Source organism: Amblyomma mixtum, chromosome 9 (assembly GCF_055824585.1).
Source record: "Amblyomma mixtum isolate Tamu chromosome 9, ASM5582458v1, whole genome shotgun sequence".
Lineage (NCBI taxonomy): Eukaryota > Metazoa > Arthropoda > Arachnida > Ixodida > Ixodidae > Amblyomma > Amblyomma mixtum.
The window spans coordinates 45,761,347-45,782,158 of record NC_143020.1 but is presented as its reverse complement, the minus strand read 5'-3'; the positions used below and the strand labels follow the sequence as shown (position 1 = coordinate 45,782,158).

At 45.8% G+C, this 20,812-nt stretch overlaps 2 pseudogenes; both read right to left on the bottom strand.

The window, feature by feature from the left end:
- The window catches only part of LOC149328879 (uncharacterized), a 115,643-nt pseudogene extending 103,879 nt beyond the window's left edge, over nt 1-11,764 (bottom strand).
- A 124-nt stretch (nt 11,765-11,888) lies between these two features.
- Nucleotides 11,889-13,758, bottom strand: LOC149328878 (uncharacterized; annotated as a pseudogene).
- Nucleotides 13,759-20,812: the final 7,054 nt, after the last annotated feature.

Here is a 20,812-nt window from a genome sequence, read left to right as displayed (position 1 = left end):
TTCCCAGCCGTCTCGCCTCTTCGTTGAAGCACCACTCCTGTACAAAATTGAAGATGTATATTACAGGATAGCTAAGAAAATAAAAAAAAAATAAAGCAAAATTTTTTTTTTCAGGAAAAGAAATGACACAGTAGTTGTGCCACACCTCGGTGGACACCCGAACCGCGCCGTATGAGAAGGAAGAAAGGTGGGAGTGAAAGAAGAAAGAGAAGGAGGGCCTGTAGTGGATGGCTCCTGAATAATTTCGACCAATGATTTTATTTACAGCAACGTGTGCGCGCCAACGAAAGACAGGATCTTTGTGACAGCAAAAATGGCTCGCACAGAATCTTCGCAACGATGTCACGATTTTCGATATTCAGTCACTATTCTTAGCTCATTGTTCGTTCGATGCCCCGTACACTGTAATTCGCACCTGTCTGTTACCTCGTTTTTAAGAAACGCTGCTCGCTTCCAGCCTGAGTGTGAATGGCTGCAAGCTGTGCACCCCTGCAGTCGCCGTTTCCAGAATTTCACCGCCACCGGAAAACTCGTGTGCAGCCTTCCGAGTTGACTGATTCTTTTAACTGTGCTTGTCGCTTCGAACAGCTGAAATTTATGTATTCCATTGTGAGATGTTTTAAATTCCAGCATTTCCTGCCACAAATACTTTAAAGAAGAATGCCTCAAAGACTTTGCTTGATGTTGCTGACATCTGAGAGACCTTTAGAAAAGACGACGGAGATCAGTAATTTAAAAATTGAGTTAGGTACGGGAGAAGAAACTTTCTCGGCCGCGTACAGACTTTACGAATCTATTTTCATGAACGCTAAGAAAACTCATGTTTTCTGATATCTGTAGAACAGGCGGTGTTCAAAAAAATATTCTTAGTTTTCTTGCTTTATTTCAGTCAGTAAAGAAATCACTCCACTATAAGGCTTAAAACCGGCCTTAAAGTGGCTGGACGTCCCTGCACTCAACAATTGCAAATAAAAAAAGAATTCAGCTGAAACGCGAGCACTTTCTCCTTATCCATCAACTATACGAGCCTCCTGGTGTCAGCTACGGAAACTTTCCTTCATGGGCACCCGCCTATCGATATTTTTGTCTGCTGTCTGGAAAACGAAAGAACAGTGTTTTGCGCAGACCGGACTGTTGATTTTCTGTGTTTTGCTCCTCTTCTCAAACAGAGCACACCTCAGTATGTCGATTCCTTATTTTTATTCCACAGGCATAGTCCAAACCGACATCCGCGGAATATTTGGGTCACAGCCTAAAAATGTCCATACATGACCCATATTTCAAAGACAAACTGCAAGGCCGACACTTTTTCTGCGGTCCTGGGCTCTTTTTCTTCCCTACTTCATTTAAAGAAACCTGAATCGACTCCTCTCTGGAGGTGCAACGAAATAGAGTTCCTCTCTCAAGAAAACTTTATTCAAATCAGACGGCTGACGAGAAAAGTGCGCTGACAGGAGGTGTTTACCAGTAGAGCGATTTCTTGCCTCCTTTCTCTTTTCTTGAAAGGCTCTTTGCACTACACCCTTAAAGTTCTGAGTCGCCATGTTCGCTTTTTTATCTTTACGTGTCTGCGGTGCTCCTCTTAAACAACTTCATCTTTATTTTAGAAGAAGGCCTTCAGACAGTTAGAGGACCAGAGTCGGTTCTTCAGTTATTCTTCGTTGTATCAGCCTAACGACAATGCGCTCTTTGTTAATGATGCTGGCGCTCCGTTTTTTGAGTCTCGCCTTATTGCACTAATTAGTCCTTCAGTCTCAGGACTCGTTCTTGTAAGTGGAAAGAAAGTTCTGGCACAACTGTAGCTGAGTACTGATCTATACTCCGCCTAATTGGAATCTGCATCCCATTTTTGAATATAGGTACAGTCCAGTGCGTTGCTACTAGTCAGAACAAACTGCACAGAAATGTTATACTCATTACCTAACGTTCTTGAAACCACGCAAAGACAGCCATCGGGAAAGCCTGTTCATATTCTCTCCCCGGTGCCAACTTGGGTACTGAGGAATAAGGGCACAGGAGTATGAACGGTGAGAAACGTGGATAAGCTCCTTCACAGCTTCTTTCCTTCGTCCGGCCATCGTTTCCTGGTAAAGCTAAACTGCGTTACCATCAGCTTCAGCGTATGCTGTAGGAGAAACCTTTATACCGTTTAGGGCAAGTAGCGTAGCTGTAAAAAGTTTTTTTTTCGACACTGTGACACCTGGCATAAAGTAGTATTACAAATACAGGTACACACTTGACTCTCGAAGAAAGTCTAGTAACACCGGATGGTGAGGCCTGAAAATCTTCTCTTCAACATCCGGTAGATGGGCTGCGGACGGTCCGCACTAGAGCAGCTGTTTCTGCCTCTAAGAGGGCCCGCAAAGAGGGGCAGGTTCAAATCAAGTGTTCATTGTCCGCCTCGCAGACAGGAGCGAGACGGAAGGGGCAGGAGCCACCGAATGGGGCATGATACTGTGCCAGCCAGGAACAAGTTGCCGCAGGTGTCAGGGCTACAAGGAGGCGCAAGCTTCGAAGCAACACATCATCTCAGTCCGCAAGCCGCCAGGGAAGTCTGTGCCACACGATGGTAGAAGTTCTCTCTTGGCGCGCTAGACGTTTTCTTTTGCTTGAAGGAGTACTGTCTCCGGAGAGATTTGGGCCGCTTGAAGGGGACGAGGGGGAGATTATATGGACGAGCAGGTGACTTGCTCCAACCGGCAAAAGCGTGTATATGGTTGGCATCTCGACGAATCTATCGTACACATATCGTGAGGGAGAATTTTTCCGTTATGTCCCAAATTAGCCGTGCTGACAGGTCGGTGTTCAGAGCACGCAGCAGACTACGGATAGCGCCTGAGGAGTCCGTGAGGATGTGCAGGTGGGTTCTAGATAGCAACAGTCGACAGAGGATGCTTTATGCGCCCCGAATGGCCCGCACCTCTGCCTTTGTGGACGGCCAGGCATGGTAGTAAGCGCATGAGCATGTTGCAATTTGCGGTCGCAATTAAGGGGTAGCGATAGCCGTAGTCAGGTGATATTTACTCACGCAAGCATCGACACATGGCACTTGTCACCGTAGTGAGGTTTCAATTGTAGACGAGACGTCATCCGTTCCCACACTAGACTCACTCAGGTGGCTGACGGATCGTGAGCATATGCGAGTCATAGGCCGATTGTGTTTAACTTGCTGATAAAGCCACAGTGGTCCTGACGAGAACGAAACGATAGGCAGCACACAGCCTTCTTTCACATTCTTTGCGATAGCTGCGGCATGAGGGATATTGGGTCATTCTGTGCACCGTCCATGGCGACGCTGCTGAATCAGCTCGCCAAGCGTGTTTATTTACTCCTCGGCCTGGAGGGCGTGAACTGGAGTAATTTGTGGGAAGCCCGTGATAATGCGCATTGCTGCTCGTTGGATAGATTTCAAGCTATCCCACTCTGCTCGTGTCGTGTGCTGTAATTGGGCTTGGTAAACCCATCTTGGCTGTGATGCTTAGAGATCACATTAGGGACAAGCTCTGTATGCAGCTTTTTTGACGAAAGCGCGGCGAGTAGAGCACGCTTGTTTCGGTCGCCTTGAAATTCTCCCTCTTCCGAGCAGTGACCAAGTGCGCTGCGAGCTTTTTATCTTGTGCGAAACTAGTGGAAGACGCGAGTCTGCGCCGTGGTTGTTCTTGCAACGTGTATCAAAGTACTAACTAGTTTTGAACCTGGTGCCCGAACTCTGTTGACACGTTTCGTACCTCACAACCCATGCAATACGAGGAACAACGCATGGAACAATGGAACATGGAAAACAACGCTTTCTTAAAGCTTTCTCTGGTGCCTCGAAGTATCACCTGAACCTCAACGTCACATCACAATGGCCGACATGGACGAGGTTTCCCTCGCCGTTGTTCTCTCCTGCGCTCTCGCTTAACACGAGAGATTTGAATATTCCTCTTTCAATTGCGTAAAATCTAAAACTGTAAAACCTGAAAAGTTACTTCATAGACGTGATCAACAACGAGTCTACTTCAGAACCCTAGAAGATTAGTACCGTCTATAACCGCCTCAGTATCTCTTCAAACGACGCACTATGCTGTCGATTACCTATTCCCCCAGACACCCTTGCGATTGACGTCGCTGTGACTGTAGCGATTTCAACGGTCATGGATTGCTTCCTTGAGATTGTAAGCTGAAAAGAATTGGGGAGCATTATGGAGTTCACGCACAGACTGAACGAACACAAACCAGCTGGCTGAATGTTTTTGCGATTTTCTCGCAGAAGCGCTTGTGCCATTAAACCAATTTAGCCGTATGTCACACGTCAGGAAGGGAATGTTCTAGAATCGTGCCGTGCATACCGGCACCTAAAGCAGGGCATGTTGATGCCCAGCGCTCGGAATTGATTGAATGATTACGAACTCTTAATATAAATAACACACGCATTCACCGGAGAGCAGGGTTGGGTCCTTATTCGAAAACCACCGTCCCTTGTAGCCTGTTCAGCTGCTTCAATCAAGTTAAGCGTTATTTCTGGTCACAGCTGGCCGGCAGGTACTCGCACTGCTTTCGAGATGCGCACACTTCCATGACTTGGCCTGCCCTCAAATTTTCACGCAATGGGGTCTAGGGAGGGATGCGAGTCTTCTGACCACGATAAAAAGCTTTTCTCCAATGAACCGAATTAGACGTGATGGTAGACGCATGTAGTACTTCTCAGTGATTTCTGAGCATGCCTCAAACCACATCCACTTTTCCATTGCCAAATAAACAAGAAAGACTACGCGCTTGCAACGAGTTTCAATCGTCGACAGCGTGCACGCATGCGCGTGTCTGCATGTGCGCGTACTAAAAGAAACAAAAAAGACGTACTATTCGCAATTTTATCCCGCTTGTAGCGAGCACAAAGTAGCTCATTCGACGACCGAAGTGTGAATAAAACCACTTAAGCGCCTGCATACCAAAACCAACAGAGCGTGCTGCAGTTTATGTTTGTGGTTCTAAACTAGCTATTGCAATGGCCACACGCAGCCTGTGCGTGCAGAATACGATCCGAAATATTCAGAACTTGTCTTTGAGTCTAAGTTTCTTGTCCGTCTTCTGTTCTCCTCTGTTTTAATGACGAGACGCTTCGCAATTTCGACTCAGCTAGCCACTCCGCTCTCGTCGTATTTCGACGGCGATTTTCCGTTTACGGCCAAATGGCGTTCGTTCAGAACCTCAAACAGTCGTCAGAAACCACTGCCGCATGAGTGCCCAAGTGTTGGCTTCGTGCACTTTCCCGCTTATAAAATCTGTGTTTCTTTTAAGAAAAGCATAGCTGCTATCGCATGATGCAAACCTGTAAGCCTAGTATGACTTTGAATTCTCCTTTAGTGTCCCTTTAAGCTCGCAGTAATATTCTGCGCTTTTATGACCACATTGATGCTTATGTCCTGAGCATAGCTGCAAAGATTTCAAAATAAACAGAAATAAGTGCGCAAATGCATAAAGCCGTCGGAGCGCATTCTGTCCAATTTCAAAATCTTCACTTTTGCTGTTTCCCGCTAGCCATTTTCCGCTTGATTATGGGCCATCAGCACAAAAATTTCGGACCTCAGCATGGCGGCATATCAAAGTCAATGATGAGCTCTAGCCGCCAACCACCCATCGACCGGGTCGCCTCCCATAGACGGTTTAAACCGCAAGCAAATTTCATTGAGCATCGACAGAGGACCAAATGGAAAAAAGACAGGTTACAGAATGTGGTCCTAGATGCATAAATACGCATACAAATGAAGATTTACAACTACATATCAGCTGTATTCTTTTGCAGCACCCTTCATGAATTTCGGACGGCTTCTTAACTAGCTCTGGAGCTTTCGTGTTCGTCGTATGAGTGCCTTATTAAGAAAGCAGTTCCTCCACTGCTGTGTGTCCATAAGCCAAATCATGTGCTCCTTCTTGGAGAAGGTCTCCTTTGCGACTGCAGGTTGCGACCTGGAACTCTGCCGTGTGGTTCGCTCGAGATCGGCTTGCGCTCTGAGCCTCTTAATTTCTCTGAAACGTCGAAGCATGAATAATCTGATTCCCACGAGTCATCAAGCGCCATCGCACCGGCGCAAATCCATCGGGCATCTCATTGCGCCAGCAATGACGCCGAAGTACTGCACACGAAGCGAGACGGAGCAATAAACGCAATGTTCTGCATCCGTCAAGCACAGTTGCGCCATCTCAGTGCGGCTGTTATTGCGAGATGAAACTTATGTCGCAAGCCTAAACTGTTTGTTGGCCACCACGTGGTCGGGATATTAGCTTGTTGCTACGCGCACCATTTCTTTTCCCATGGTAGCCGTGAGCGTTTGCTGCTCAACCTGAGCTGCCAGGGAATATTCGAGCCCAGATGCGTGTCTTCCAATGTTTTTATTCCTCCGAGCCATGCTTCGCTTTGGCCTAGCCTCCACGTGTGTTCGGAGCTATCCAGGATGATTGTTGTCCGCGTCGGATCAATAATGTTGCTCACATTGTTTTTCACATTTTTTTTGCCTCTGTTTCGCTCCTTATTTTGTTTTGTTTGTCTAAAATTTCACACAAGTTGTAGTCGCTAGTGCGCATCTGTTACGAAGCACATCAATACTCAGGTTCCTGAACAGATCCAGACAGAAAATCCAAGCAACCTAACCCATTCCCAAGCCTTTAACGCTTCCTATCTAAGAGAGCATATGTGTAATTGTCGTTTCCGTCGATGCATTTTCAACTCCACTGGCTCTTAAGCACCCTATTCTGTTAAATAGAATTCAGCGCAAAACAAAAAAAGAGACAAGGGACGAAGTAAGAGACACAGAGACGTTCACGAGCGCTCGTGAACCTCTCTGTGTCTCTTACTTCGTCCCTTGTCTCTCTTTTTTTTGCCCTGAATTCTATTTAACATGCTTCACCAACAAGCCCGGCAGCTTGCTCTCCTGAACCCTATTCTGGCTACCCAGTGGTGCTTAAACAGCTGAATGTGGATGATGCAGTCATCAACATGAAATATGGCAGCATTGAGATTTTCTGACGATGCTTTTTAACCTCTCTGGGACCGTAAAGCATCACCTTCTGTTCGAAGTCAGTCAAGATTTGCGTAAACGCAGGCACCCTAAAATTGAAGGCAATGCTTTTTTTGTTGCCTCGTTTTGGAAGAGATCAAATGCTTAACGTTGCGTATAGGTGACGTTGTAACCATCGGCGAAAATTTCTTGTTTAATTTTTCAAATACAGATGAACTCAGCGTCCTGCAGATGGATTTTTTTCTTTTTAAACTAAAAGCATAACGCATAACAGGATGCATAATCGTTCCATTCTGAACTGAGAACGAGGTGGCAATTGAAAGAAATCTCGAAAGGTTGACGGAACATTTTTTTCTTAAATACCTTATGCGAATTTCCGCTCACAGCAAGTACCGGAAAAGCCACTTGTTCTACCTTCATTCACTTAATAAACCTACTGCAATCAGTTTATCTTCTGAGCAAAAATCATAACAATCATTCCTACCGGTTGTCAACAGTAGTATATCAATTCTCAGAACGAGAAATGAATGCTATTTAAACGTGCTAGTCCGGCAGAATGCAAAGCATGTTTTCCTTATGCGCCAAAGAGTAGGCGCAGCAAAAATACATGACGTCATAGGTTTTGAATTTCGCTTGCTATTGAGATTCTGTACTCCTATATTGTTCAGCATTGCTTGTAAAGGCGGGAAAATTGGTTTTCGAAGCACCGTGAACATTAATGTACCAGTTATGCTCATCCACATTTCGCCACGAAGTATGTTCATTTTATACTTTTATATTAACTAGCAATTGGTCACATACGCGGCACACCCATGCAGCTCTTGCTTTCTCTAGCTTGGAGGCTGATATATTTATTTGTAGACTAGAGTGTATTACGCGTAGCATAAAACATCATCACCTAAGCAAGTCACCAAAATAAAAAATAATGAAACCTTTAAAAAAATCATTTTCCTAACTATACCGCTCTCCTCCCAATAACCCAATTGTCCATCAATTTTCGAAAGAAACCAATTTTGTGGTTGATGAAGTGATTCAAAACAAGTATTAAATTCAAATATTCTTTATTTATTTCTATTCAGAGCAATAATATAAAGTAAAGTAAGTTATTATTGCCCTCCCACTTCGAATTTTATATCGTTTTTGTGCGGTGAATACATTTCAAAAATTCAAAGGACTGCACTTTCTTCCTCGATTAGATTAGATGCAATGATCTTCGCCTCGTATGTTCGTAGCTAAGCCGGTTCAGCGTTATGTTTTTTCTCTGCGAAAGCTTCCGGTAGCTAGTTTTTGATGAAAATAAATAATCCGCATGAGCGTTATTCTAGCACATCCAATATGCCTTTTTATTCGCTTGTTACTTCGCTTGTTACATACACATGCTTCGCTGTCCTAGCAGTATTTGGTAAAAAATATCCCGGCATTTCAGAAGCCGGCCGTTGAACTTTGAATCCATTCGCAAAAGAAAAGAGCGCCGTCCGTATGGCTCTTGAAAGCACGTTCCGTCGAATCAGAGCTTATGCAGAGTTAGAGGATTAGAAGGTACTATCGAGCGCGTGCTGTTTTTAGGCTATGTTGTCTTTCCAAAACAGATCACGGCAGGGCCGCCATCTAAGCCTGAAACGCGTTCAAAACTGAAAAGATACTGCAAGGAAGACGTAGTTGTCGCGGGAAATGCAATGGGCGTCTATCTTGGCGGTACTCAGGGAGGCAGTTTATCCCTATTCTTCTATGAGAAAACAAAAAGCACTTTGACCAAAACCTCATAACAGAACCGACGTTTCGGCGCCGACTCGGTACCGTCTTCATGGCTGACTCGGTATGAGTAAGAGATTCACTTTTTAATGCTAAAGCGCTTATAGGCGCACTCCCCGGGTTTCAGCCGGGTGCGTCTGTGTAAAGCCTCTGAGTAGCAAGGGCAACCTGCTCACCGGATAACAGGAAACCTGAACCGCGCTCTCAGTAGGCGGTGTCGTGCACCTACAAATTGAAGCAGTTATGCGTCTTTCCTATTTTTAAAACCAGCGGAAGGTGTAGGCTCAGTTGGTTCCTAAGAAAGGAAACACGCATAACTGGTTGCCTGGGTCAGTGGCCACCTCTTTCACGCTCTCAGATACGGGGAGGTGGTGTCCAGCTGCATAGGCCATGCATACGGACAATGTTTTGTTATTTTGTCCCAACCGTTATTTTTTCTAACGCACTTTTCGGTGTTCAAGGAAAGTGTATCTCGGCGATGATACGTTGGTTCTTGCGTGAGCTTTAGTTCCCAGTGTCTTTTTTGTTTCGCTTCGCCTCGCGACCAACCATTTTGCCTAAATGTTCACGTTTTAATTTTTTATTCATGCAATGCCTAAGGCACATGACTTCAGTGAAGTCATGGGCTTGACTCAGTGGATGCCTCGTTTAGGTTGTGTAAATAATATTTAAAAAACATTTGTTGCGTGATTGTGCACATCCCTCATGCGTTCATAAATGAAATCCTTCGTTGACAGTGCACTTTGAAATCTTATGCGCTGCCCGCCTGCCAAGTATGTTAAAGGGAAGTCTTTGTGGCAGAGAAAACACTAGGCTTCTGAAACGTGCAAGTATGTTTCCCTTTGTTTCGTTGTGGCTCCCGAACGTTACGACTGAATGTTACTTCCGCTCAAGCGACACGACACATTGGCGGTTCTCCTCAAATTATTCAAAGAAGGGTTTCTGTAGTGTGGTTTTACGAATAACTTCTTAGACTACAAAAGGTAACGATACCAAAATGGATCCAGTTCTGTCCTGTTACGGAGGAGCTTGTAGTAGCGGGAGGTTTTTTTTTTTTCAGGTCAGGACAGTCGAGCTTGGAAAACAAGCGTAACGACTTAGTCAAGAAGATTCTGTTTATTTATGAAACAAAACAAGGCTTACCATGCCGTAGAGGTGGTCCCAATTTTTTATCTTTCATTTCTCGTGGTCTGGCGCCATAGACTTGAAAACCGAAATATAGCCAAGCCTAAGCAGCTCTTTTCTAGGGCTGCGCAGTTCGAGAATTTCATAGACAGTTTGATGCCAATTCCATTCCGTGTTTGCATCTGTACTCGCAAAGAAGCAGTGAGTTGTTAAAGCAACTGCGCCTTTAACAGCCTCACTCATCAAGGACAACACAAGGTGGGAGGGCTCGACGACTCGCTAACGTTAACATTCGCCAAGTCTTTAAGGGAAGCGGAAATAATTTTTCTCTTCGGCTAAATACTATTACAAAAGCTGCGAATGAAAACGGCTTAGGCAGAAATGCAGAGCTTGCATTCGGAATCTGAATGCTTAATGAACCTATCATCACAACTCAAGTGACTTACGTGGCAGCGTTACAAAGAAAGCAGCAGTTCGAAATCGCTTATTATTGCCCTGAGTTCTGCGACACGCTTAATGGCCCTACAAGTGCATAGGAGACCGTTCTGAATTTTAAAGGCCACACATATGCAGTGCTAGCTATCTGCAGTAAAGCCCGCGCAAACTGCGCAGCTGCAAGGCCGATGATTGGCAGTGAACAACGCGTTTATTCATCAGAACAGCGCTTACATGCCCTCGCGTTTTGAGAGGGTACCAGCAGGGGTGATGGGGAACGTAATAGCAGTCCAATACGGATGATGCGCTCGCAGCAGCTTTGCTGGCAGGAAACCAACGAGTGAAACATTTCTGCCCTCATAAAACTGCAACCACCGTATTGGGCTCTTTCTCCAGGTCGAACGCCTGAGAATGCCCTGAAGGGGGGATCTCTCAGACCCGACGCTGTAGCTGGGGCTGGAACCACACTCTGGTCGTCGGCTGCCGGCTGCTCATGGCTTTGCTCTTGCTCCGATGCTGTGGACTCGGTTGACAGACCAGCACTGGTCACGCTTTCAGGATCCCCGTCCGGCTGCGCACTTGAAGTGGCCTCAACAGACGCAGTCCCAGGCGTAGGCTCCTGATGACGGCGGATTTCGTCGACGTGGCGCCGCGCTGCTCTCTTTGGCGTGTCAACTGTTACCGTCCTCACCCCCGATGTGGACTGTACACGTCCAGGCACCCATTGTTTACCGGCACAGTAATTCCGCTCTCTCTCTCTCTGCTGTATACTCTGCTGCCTGGCGATATGGTGCAGTCGCAACGTCCACCGACGAATCCGCAGCCGACGAATCCGCAGCTCTACATGGCAGACATGTGTCCAGACGGGAAAGTAGCTGACAGCCGAAAAGAATCTCCGATGGTGACTTTCCTTCCTTTTGGTGGGTCCGCCTGTGATTAAATAACTGCCACATGATGATGTCTTCGAGCTGCCCATCTCGCATTTTTCGCAATCCGACCTTCACGGTCCGAACCGCTCTCTCTGCTGCTCCATTAGATTGTGGAGGAAAAGGCGCCGTACGTAGGTGCGCGATATTATTTCTTGATACATACGTGGCGAACTCCTGACTACTGAATTGTGTGCCATTATCAGACACGATTGTGCGCGGCACACGGAACCGCAAATCATGATCCTCAAGCAGCGGATTGCAGAAGCCTTGTTCGCGTGTTTTATGGGAACTGCTTCAATCCACTTCGTGTGCGCATCTATCACTACTATTATCATCTTGCCGGCTAGCGGGCCTGCGAAATCGGTGTGGATTCGAGACCATCCATCAGCTGTTTTCGGCCAACTCACTGGTGGGGCTGCAGTGGGCATGGACAGATTTTCCACCCAGCTTCCGCACTGCACGGAAAAGTCTGAATGTCCCTGTCCAGTCCCGGCTACCAAGCAATGACCTTGCGACAGACTTCATTACCGAGGAACCCTGGCGTGTTTCATGTAGCAGCTGCAATATCCTTGCCTGGGCTTTCGTTGGTATCTCTACTCTGTTGCCCCAGTAGAATAGACGGTGACCGAGCGATAGCTCCAGCTAGCGATCAAAAAACAGGAAGTCTCCGCGCTATTCCTCTAGTGGTTTGAGGCCACCCGTGCAAGATGAAATGCGTAATTTTGGCTAACATCGGGTCCTTGGCAGTCAGCTCCTGCAATTCGTGGGCTGTCATTATACCTTCACGCAGGGTTTCCAGTGAAAGGACGTATTCTGGCGGTTAACCCTAGGTCACCGGTTCCGTTGTCGACGCTGGCAGACTGCTGGGGGCATCTGCTGTGAGTAGCTGTTTCCCTGGCACGTACTGCAGCCTGTACTGGTAGCCACCCAAGAATAGTGTCCACCATTGAATTCATGCGGCGGCCATCGCTGGAGTCTGGTGGTCAGGCCTGAGCAGTCCAAGGAGTGACTGATGGTCAGTCGCCAGGGTCAATTGGCGACCTAGAAGATAGTCACGAAATCGAGAAACCCCGAAGATGAGGGCTTATGCTTCTCGCTCCAGCTGGGAGTAGTTTTGCTCAGATTTTGTTAGCGTTCGAGAGCTCAACCCAACTTGTCTGTGCTCATTTTCTACTGAATAGAAAAGCACTGCGCCCACGCCTTAAGGGGATGTGTCACACTCTAGTTTCAGCTCCTTGTTGGGATCCAATTTTACGAGATGTGCGTTCTTCAGGATTTCTTTTGCTCGCTCGAATACTGACTGCTGCGGCTGTAGCCACTCCCAATGGGTTCTTTTTTCCACCAGCCGGTACAATGGGCTCAGCACATTCGACATATTTGGCAAGAACCGTGAGTAGTACGTGAGCATACCAAGGAACGCAACCCGCTCACGCTACTTGAGCGGGGAGCATGCATAAACACGCCTACGTTCTTTTCGATAGGGTGTAGGCCTTGACTATCAATACGATGCCAAAGGTAGGTTACAGAAGGCTGCCATAACTTGCATTTCTCGACCCTAAGCTTAACCCCGTGATCTCTAAACCGTTCCAGCACTTTCTTCAGCCACTCTTCCTTATGACATTTCCCTTCCGACCCTAACACGTCATCCAGGTAGGCTTCTACGCCTGGAAGCCCGGCGAGTGTTGGGTCGATCTTCCTTTCCAAAATAGCTCGGGCAGAAGCTATGCCAAACGCAAGTCGGTTGTAACGGAACAGTCCGCAGTGCGTGTTGATAATGCACAGTCCGTGTGATGCTTCGTCAAGAGGCACTTGGTTGTGTGCATCCTTCAAACCCAAGGTGCTGAAGTACTCTCCGCCATTTACGCTTGCGAATATATCCTCCACCATAGGAGTGGGTAATGCTCCACATCATATGCCAGGTTAAGCATGACTTTATAGTCGCCGCATATTCTTACAGAGCCGCCCTTCTTCTATCCAACTACGATGGGTATAGCCCATTCTTAATGTTTCACGGGGGATAAGACCCTACGCGACAATAACCGACCAATCTCACGAGCGACCTTTTCGCGAAAGGATAAAGAAGTGATCTGACCTTAAAGAATTTAGGTGTCGCCGTTTCCTTGAGCTTCAGTCTGGCTGGTGGTCCTTCGATGACCCCGTGTTCTATCAAAAAGACGTCCTCATACTCGATGAGCAGTCTAATTCCCAGGTTGGCGCCTGGCTTGTTATTCCTTGTAGAGTTTGGTGCAGTCAGGTCTTCATTTATAACACCCGTCTTGCCAATCGCCGCATTCAGATCGCGGCCACAAAGGCTTGGCCCTTAGCAATCAAGCACAATAACTGGACAGGATACGGACGCCTGCTTGCATCGCACCGAAAGTTGAGTTCCCCAAGCATCGGCAGTTGTCCCGAGTAACATCACATTTTTACTCGTGATTTCAAGCGCGGCCACTGTGCGCGGTGCCGGTCGTAACTTGCCGCGATATGACGCACACCGGAGATCCAGTATCCGCTTCCATGGCAAGTTCTGTGACCCCTCCCCCCCCCCCCCCCCCCAAGTGCGGCGTACTGGCGGTTCCAAGCCATTTTTTCCTCCCAGAAATTAACGACTAGACGTGTGTGTCGTCCGTATTCTCGCTGCATGACGCAGTTTCAACAGCCAGTGGCTTTGCACTCGCGGTTCGCCTTGCAGCAACTTCATTTGTTGCGGCTCTCCCGCATTTTTTTGCTAGGTGACCGCCTAGCCTACAGCAAAAAGCACCGTTCATTAGCCGAGCGGCAGGCGTTGTCATCGTACTTCGTACTTCCACATCGCCCGCACTCTTGCGCCGCGCCGTTGGTATGATTATCTCGGGGCGATGAGCGATGACGAGCCTGCATTTTGAGCACTATCGGTGCTTCTCTCTGCGGTAGGCTGTCGGCGTCAGCTTTTACCGCATGGGTTGTTTCCTGGCTGGTCGCCACTGTAGTGAAGCCCGCGCTAACTGCGCAGCAGCAAGGACGATGGTTGGCAGTGAACAACGCGTTCGTTCATCAGAAGAGCGCTTAAATGCCATCAAGATTGAGGGGGAATCCGGAATAAGTATAATATTGTTAGTGGGCTCGCAGCATCTTTGCTGGCGCGAAATTAACGAATACAACTTTCAAACCGCCCGCTGAATAGAGAATGCTGCTGATGGCTAGCAAGCATTCGGAGGTTCGCTGTAGTGTTGCGGCAGTAAAAAGGTAAGCCCCCTCTCTAATTTTGAAGCACGGTAGTTTGGATTCATGTCAACACGTTCGCATGTTCGGGATGCTGGCGGTGGTTTCCTTTCGCAATATTGAGAAGGTCAATTTTTTGTCCTCTTTAAAATTACATCGCATTGAGAGCAGTTTGAATGCTGGGTTTTAACATTATCAGCATGAATATCTGGAAAATGCGAGCAGCCAGAATTGAACTAAAAATATTAACCCATTTTCAAGTAGTGCCATCCACAGACCACTACTCCAGTTATTCCAGTATGTGATGGCAGTGTGATAGCGTTCAATGCTTTTGAAGCCTTTGCCAGAAACGACTGGTGTGGTGCGCTGTGTGTGGTTTTCACTTGCGTTCAGTCGCTGTGAGGTCAAAACCTCAGTCAGCATTCCATTCAGTTAACGGCCCATTCTTGGCAGCTCTTTTCCGTGGCATCCATCATTAATTCTTCCGAATTCGTACGCCCTACGGAACGCTGCAAGATATCGCGTAGCTGCCCTTTCCGTATTGAAACACTGCATAAAGTCCGCAACCATCGTTTTATTAACTGTTTATTTCTGGGCTGTTGGGGAAATACGGTAAATTAAAACTTGTCAAGCAGCATATGAAAGTAATGACCCCAGAACCAATTTGCAGCGTAGCAGAGTTATGATGTCGTCGTCCTCAGCGTCTTGAGTTTCGAGTGTCCCTATCTGAATTGCGGCAACGTGCTGGGGAATAAATCCAGCGCGCCTTGCGTCATTTGGGAAGACGACCCCGCTATCTGCAAGCAGGAACAATGACCGCGGTGAGCGGTAATCTCTTATCTCGCGATCGCTTTGCGCGCACACAGCCTGTCGAGGACCGTCACCTAAAATTAAATTCTCTGCCACGTCGTCAAGTTCATTCGAGTTCAGAGCCCAGTTCGCTTGAGTGTGTGCGTGCGTTACTTACTTTGACATTTTTCCTTTTCACCTCACTGCATGCGAGTCATGTATCTTATCAGCAAAAGAAAGCGCCGCCTCACTTCTTATTCGCTCCTACGGGAGCATTTGCTTTTCTTCAGGCGTCAGTATTTTGTGTGCACTCCGTGATGTCCGTGAGGCGTCTCCTATTTTGTAATTTATGCACCCTTTCGCGAGTTATGGCCAATGGGCGCATCCTTAACGCTTACAAAATGACACGTTTGAAACAACCACAACAAAACAAAAGCCCTCAAAATGACCAACACAGACCAAACCATGGGTTTAAGGAGGAAAAAGGACGACTTGGAGGACAAAAGAAAAGGACATTTAATTCAATGAACCGCAAGGAAAAGCATTGGGTTAAGCAAAAATTTTGTGAAAGAATTCTGAAAGACAATTACCTAAAGTGCCATTGCAGGAACCTCAAAGCGGGACGTAAAGAGCTCCCAGAAAATCTTTACAGACACTTCTATAGTGCGCATAGCTGACTCCACACGCCGTGTGGGGCTTAACACTCAAAATCATGGCGGGAATTGTGCATCTTGCGTACATCATATTGATTTTAATACCAGAGCACTAATCACGAGGTTCAGGGCCTAGCAAAGTTACTGCCTTTTTGTCCGGCCGGGAGCGCGAGCCTTGCGCCAAGTCTGGCCTAGAGCTAGCGCTCCGTCCCGCGGCACACCCGCTCATCGTCTTCTAAGTGGCAAAAACTCTGCGGTTATGATAATAGCAAAACAGTTCCCTTCTTTTCTGTCCGAGTAGGAATGCAAAACAATAATAGACCACACGGAACAACAGAATAAAGTACGCTGTGCTTTCACACTGTATACAGGTCTTGTAAATATTCTCTGCCAATTTTTTACTGCCTTTAGGAATAGTTGGTGACAGCGCAGGAAGGATTATAGAGGTCGGAATATGCAGCATTGGTTTTGACAGAATCCCTCGTGACTCTAGTTTTTCAACTGTACTATTTAAATATGTTCCCTTTTACTCATGCGATGTTCGCAACTGGCCGCCAACGGAAGCGTTCAAGTACCTTCTGGTTTGCCCAACACGCGTTGTACCAAAGCGAACGAATTGATTACCTAACGACGACTGCCTAGTTCGGTAATATTGTCTGCTGTTTGGAGTTACATGAAGAATATTTTTGTTCGCGCTGTTGAAACTAGTTTACCGTGGGATGAGGTCAAAGTGATCAGTTGAATGTGCAGCGATAATGAACGTTCGTATGATGCCCCTTGTTACATTGAAGTTCATCTGTCACTGCGCTATGAATCAACGGATGCAGCACTTCACGTTTTTCTAATTTTATGAATTGCTCTTATGCCTTTCATGTTCATCAACTTACCATTCGAACACCTATGAGTAAGGGTATCCAACGCTTGAAATATTGTGCGGATACTAAGAGCTAAATTCAATTCAAATGCAGTTTAAGAAGCCGCCGGGATTAAAGTGACTTTAAAAATGACTTTAAAAACCCACTTTATATTGCAGTGGAACCTTCAGAAGCATTGATGCTCACAGACAGTGTCTTTCTTCATAACCAGGAAAAATGAAGAAATGTGCTGCAAACAATTCGCACGAATAGTATCATAGCAATTCTGACACTCTACACAGAGCATTCATCATAGTTGTAAGTAGTTTAATTGCGCTGCCTTAATCAGCATTCCAACTTCTGTTTATTTAACCAATGCCGAAGGCACGAAGACCTTACAGAGCGGTGGTAGGGGCACAAATCTGCGATATCTGATTGCAGGGTACTTTGAACACAAATTATTTGTTTTGTTGTGTGTAACATGCCACTCTGGTAACTTCACCTAGCCTCCGCATAAAGGTTTCGCACAGCCTTGCAGCATAAGAATAATAAAGAGTAAAAACGATCAGAACATTATGAGACTTTATTTTACATCCCACTGATATTAACTTTTAAACTACGTTTCCACTTTACTGATTGCTTATTTATCGAAAGAACCCTGCATCAGACGAAATGATTATTTTCTGGGATCAAGATAACAGAAATAAGAGACCAGCTGTCTGTTTATAATTTATTTACAGGATAACTACTAGATATAAAACAGGCGTCGTGAGCCGTAAATGGGAAGTGAGACAAATGCACGAGCCTGTTCAGTTCCATTGTCTATGGGACGTTCATTGTTTCTTCACACATACACTGGTGATACTCCCTGTCGGCACATGATGTTTGGATTGAGCCGCCTACGCGCTGTCAAAGCTTCACCGACCATAAAGGAAAAGAGCATGATTGCAGGTGCTCGGGCCAACAACCAGACACCAGTTCGAGACGTCGCATTTTTATGAAGGTTGGGAATGACAGTGACAGTATCGATAATTTTTTTTTATAATCTAAAGGGGTTGATAAAAACAAGTGGTTATGGGGACGATCTGACAGAAAATGATCAGAGACGAGTAGTGGTCGTCTCGCATTCTGCATTTCTTCACAAGGTCGGCCGCAAACGCGGTGATATTGCATAGTCTCTTGAGACAAGGGGTCTTTAACCCTGCTGGAGGAGAGTTACTTGGAAGGAGAGATGAACTTAAAAGGACGATCACGAAATCTATATCAAAGCAGAAGGAACCAAGTAGTGACGCAATCTGGTAAAGTGCGTGCATTTTTATCAGCGATGGTGAAGCTTGTACGAAAAGCCACCGCCTTTGAAAATTTGCCCTCTATGTTCAACGGCTTATCATAAGAGCCCCTTCACCGTTCTTATGAGGGTCCGTGTGTAAGTGAATCACTTATTTTGTGAAGCAACCGAGTTTCACAAAAGCCGCTTAGAAATTCCCAAGAGTAAGGAGCGTGCGCTTTGGAATGTTCGCTGTACTTCTTTTCGTCCTAATGGAAACTGGAAGTAGCTTCCAAGAAAGTTTTTCACGAACTTTGCAGGCTACACCTTTCAACTCTTCAGAAAGTGTTCCGAGTCCCCGATTGTCATCAGCGGCATCTATGCAAAAATACTGCAGTCTGAAGCATAAGAATAACTGATGGGAACGTTGGTCAGACATGGTTTCTTGCGAAACAGCGCAACGGCACAAGGCCCGAAGACGAGAAAGGCCGAACACAGCGCTGACTAACGACAGAAGTTTATTCAGGAAGCCATGCTTATAAAGGCGCCAGCGACACTGGAAAACAGCAAAACACAAAGAACCGTGACAGATATCTCTCTGACCAGACACGTTTTTGATAAAACAAGGTTAACACGTGTGCAAAAATTAGTGTTCTTTTTGCAAGATAGCATCAGAGGTGGGCCAGTGGGATTGGGTCAGAGGTGTGTAAGCAACCCTTCCGTCGCTATCTTGCAGAAAGAACACGAATTTTTGCACACGTGTTAACCTTGTTTTATCAAAAACGTGCCTGGTCGGAGGGATATCTGTCACGGTTCTTTGTGGTTTTCTGTTTTTCAGTGTCGCTGGCGCCTTTATAAGCATGGCTTCCTGAATAAACTTCTGTCGTTAGTCGGAGCTGTGTATCGTCCCTTCTCGTCTTCTGGCCTTGTGCCGTTGCGCTGTTTCCCAAGAAAACACCTTAAGCATGAGTAGCATGATAACATGTTCTGTCTGCATACGCTAACATAGAACTCCAATGTATAATATTTTGGTTCTTATTAGAGACGGTCCGAGACTAGACTTACCGACAATTGCCGGACAATAAGATTTGGAGCAAGGCCTTTCTTTCCCTTACGAAGCAATGCTCGTCCAGCAAATGAGCATGGTTGTGCGAAGCAAAAACGACGGAGATAGCTTCATTTTTATGAAGGATCCGTTGCTGAGTGTAGGGTTGGCTTTTTCACACCTCCGATTGCTGTTTCTAGCAACGGCCGGCCGTATCGCAGATTTCATGCAGAGCGCGCACTGTATTTTTTATTATTATTTAACATTACCGGGATTTTTTGCTAGAGCTCTGGCGAGTGGCCACATAATATACAAGGAATGGAATCCATGGTAACAATGAGCACAATTGTATTATAATGATAAGCAAAAATTATGATCAAAAATAGAAAATACAAATATTTCAAAAACGACGCAAATATGTTATACAGGGAAAAAACTTAAGGAAAATGAAGGTTTTCTGCAAACATTCGTAATGAATTCTGTATTACTGCGTCATTAGTAAGATTTTTGCCATTTTATAATCTAATCGTTCTGGAGAATCAAACATAGTTATAGAAGTTAATTCTTGCGTTTAATTCTGTTACTGCAGAAAGGTGCCCTCAGTTTGTGTCATTTTAAGACGAATACGTTGTAATATTAGATTGTTATAAGTGTACTTACTTTTGATTAAAATGAAAAAAACTTTTTACACGGCAGATGCGGGCTCTGTGGAGACTCGAATAATGTAAATATCTAAAAACGCTAATATTATCATCAAAATTTTTTTTTCCTCACGTCGCAAGAGTTCGTTTCTGTACTTAAACTTGAGAAAAAACTGGCAAAATAGTGCACATACATATTGTACTTGTAGTAGGCTTGTAATTGGTTGCAGACAAAGAATGATTTCGCAGTAGGAAAGCCTTTGCAAGCAACATTAAGCTACGCAGTGGCAGAAATAAGCGAAGACGTCCTCATATGAAGAGAGAAGCGCGAAAAGCCACCCCAAAACGCGCTGCTAGTTCAAGTATGTCTCTTGTACAACAGACGAAGCAGAGCGAGTTGTGTAGTGAGGAGGCGCAGGCGATATCATGCGGCTAGTTTCCGAAAGGGGCAGAATCACAGGCAAGGCAACCAAACCAGGCACACTTTAATGGCGCCGTTATTTCAGCTTAAAGTGTGGTTGCCGGAAGTAATCCAAGCAAGGTGGTCTAGTTCCGTCCCGCTAGTATGTGTTCTGGTGGCGTGTTATGCGTCTAGTTTAAGAGAACGAAAGCTTTACTTACGCTATGCTATCCTCTTCCTCTGATTGCAATGTGGTTTATTACTTCTATGCATATAAACATTTGCTCCAGTTTGGTATAGGCTAGTGTTTGACCGTGTAAAAAGACAGCAGATCTGCCGCAGGCGTGTTACGTGAATGCTCAGGAGCATTAACGAGAAGTTTATGTGGTAGCTCGCAAAACATAGAGGCACGGCAGGTGTAAATATTTCCGAAGATAATGGCTACTATTTATGATTGCACGGCGGTAAATTAGGCATCCAGTTCTGGGCGCAGTGCCGTTTTAGGCTCAGCACTTTGCTAGAAAAGTACCCTATGATTAAAAAAGAGTGGTGTGTTTTAAGACGTTTCTCTTTTTCCGGATGTGAACACTGTGAAGCTTTTCTAGAAAATAAAGAGCAAAAGTTACCAATCGTTCAAAAAGCAAAGAAATTGAGGCAAGCTGGGGTGTAAATAATGTCAGGCACGTATTTCTGCTGATAGTAAACACTCTCTTGTATTAGTGA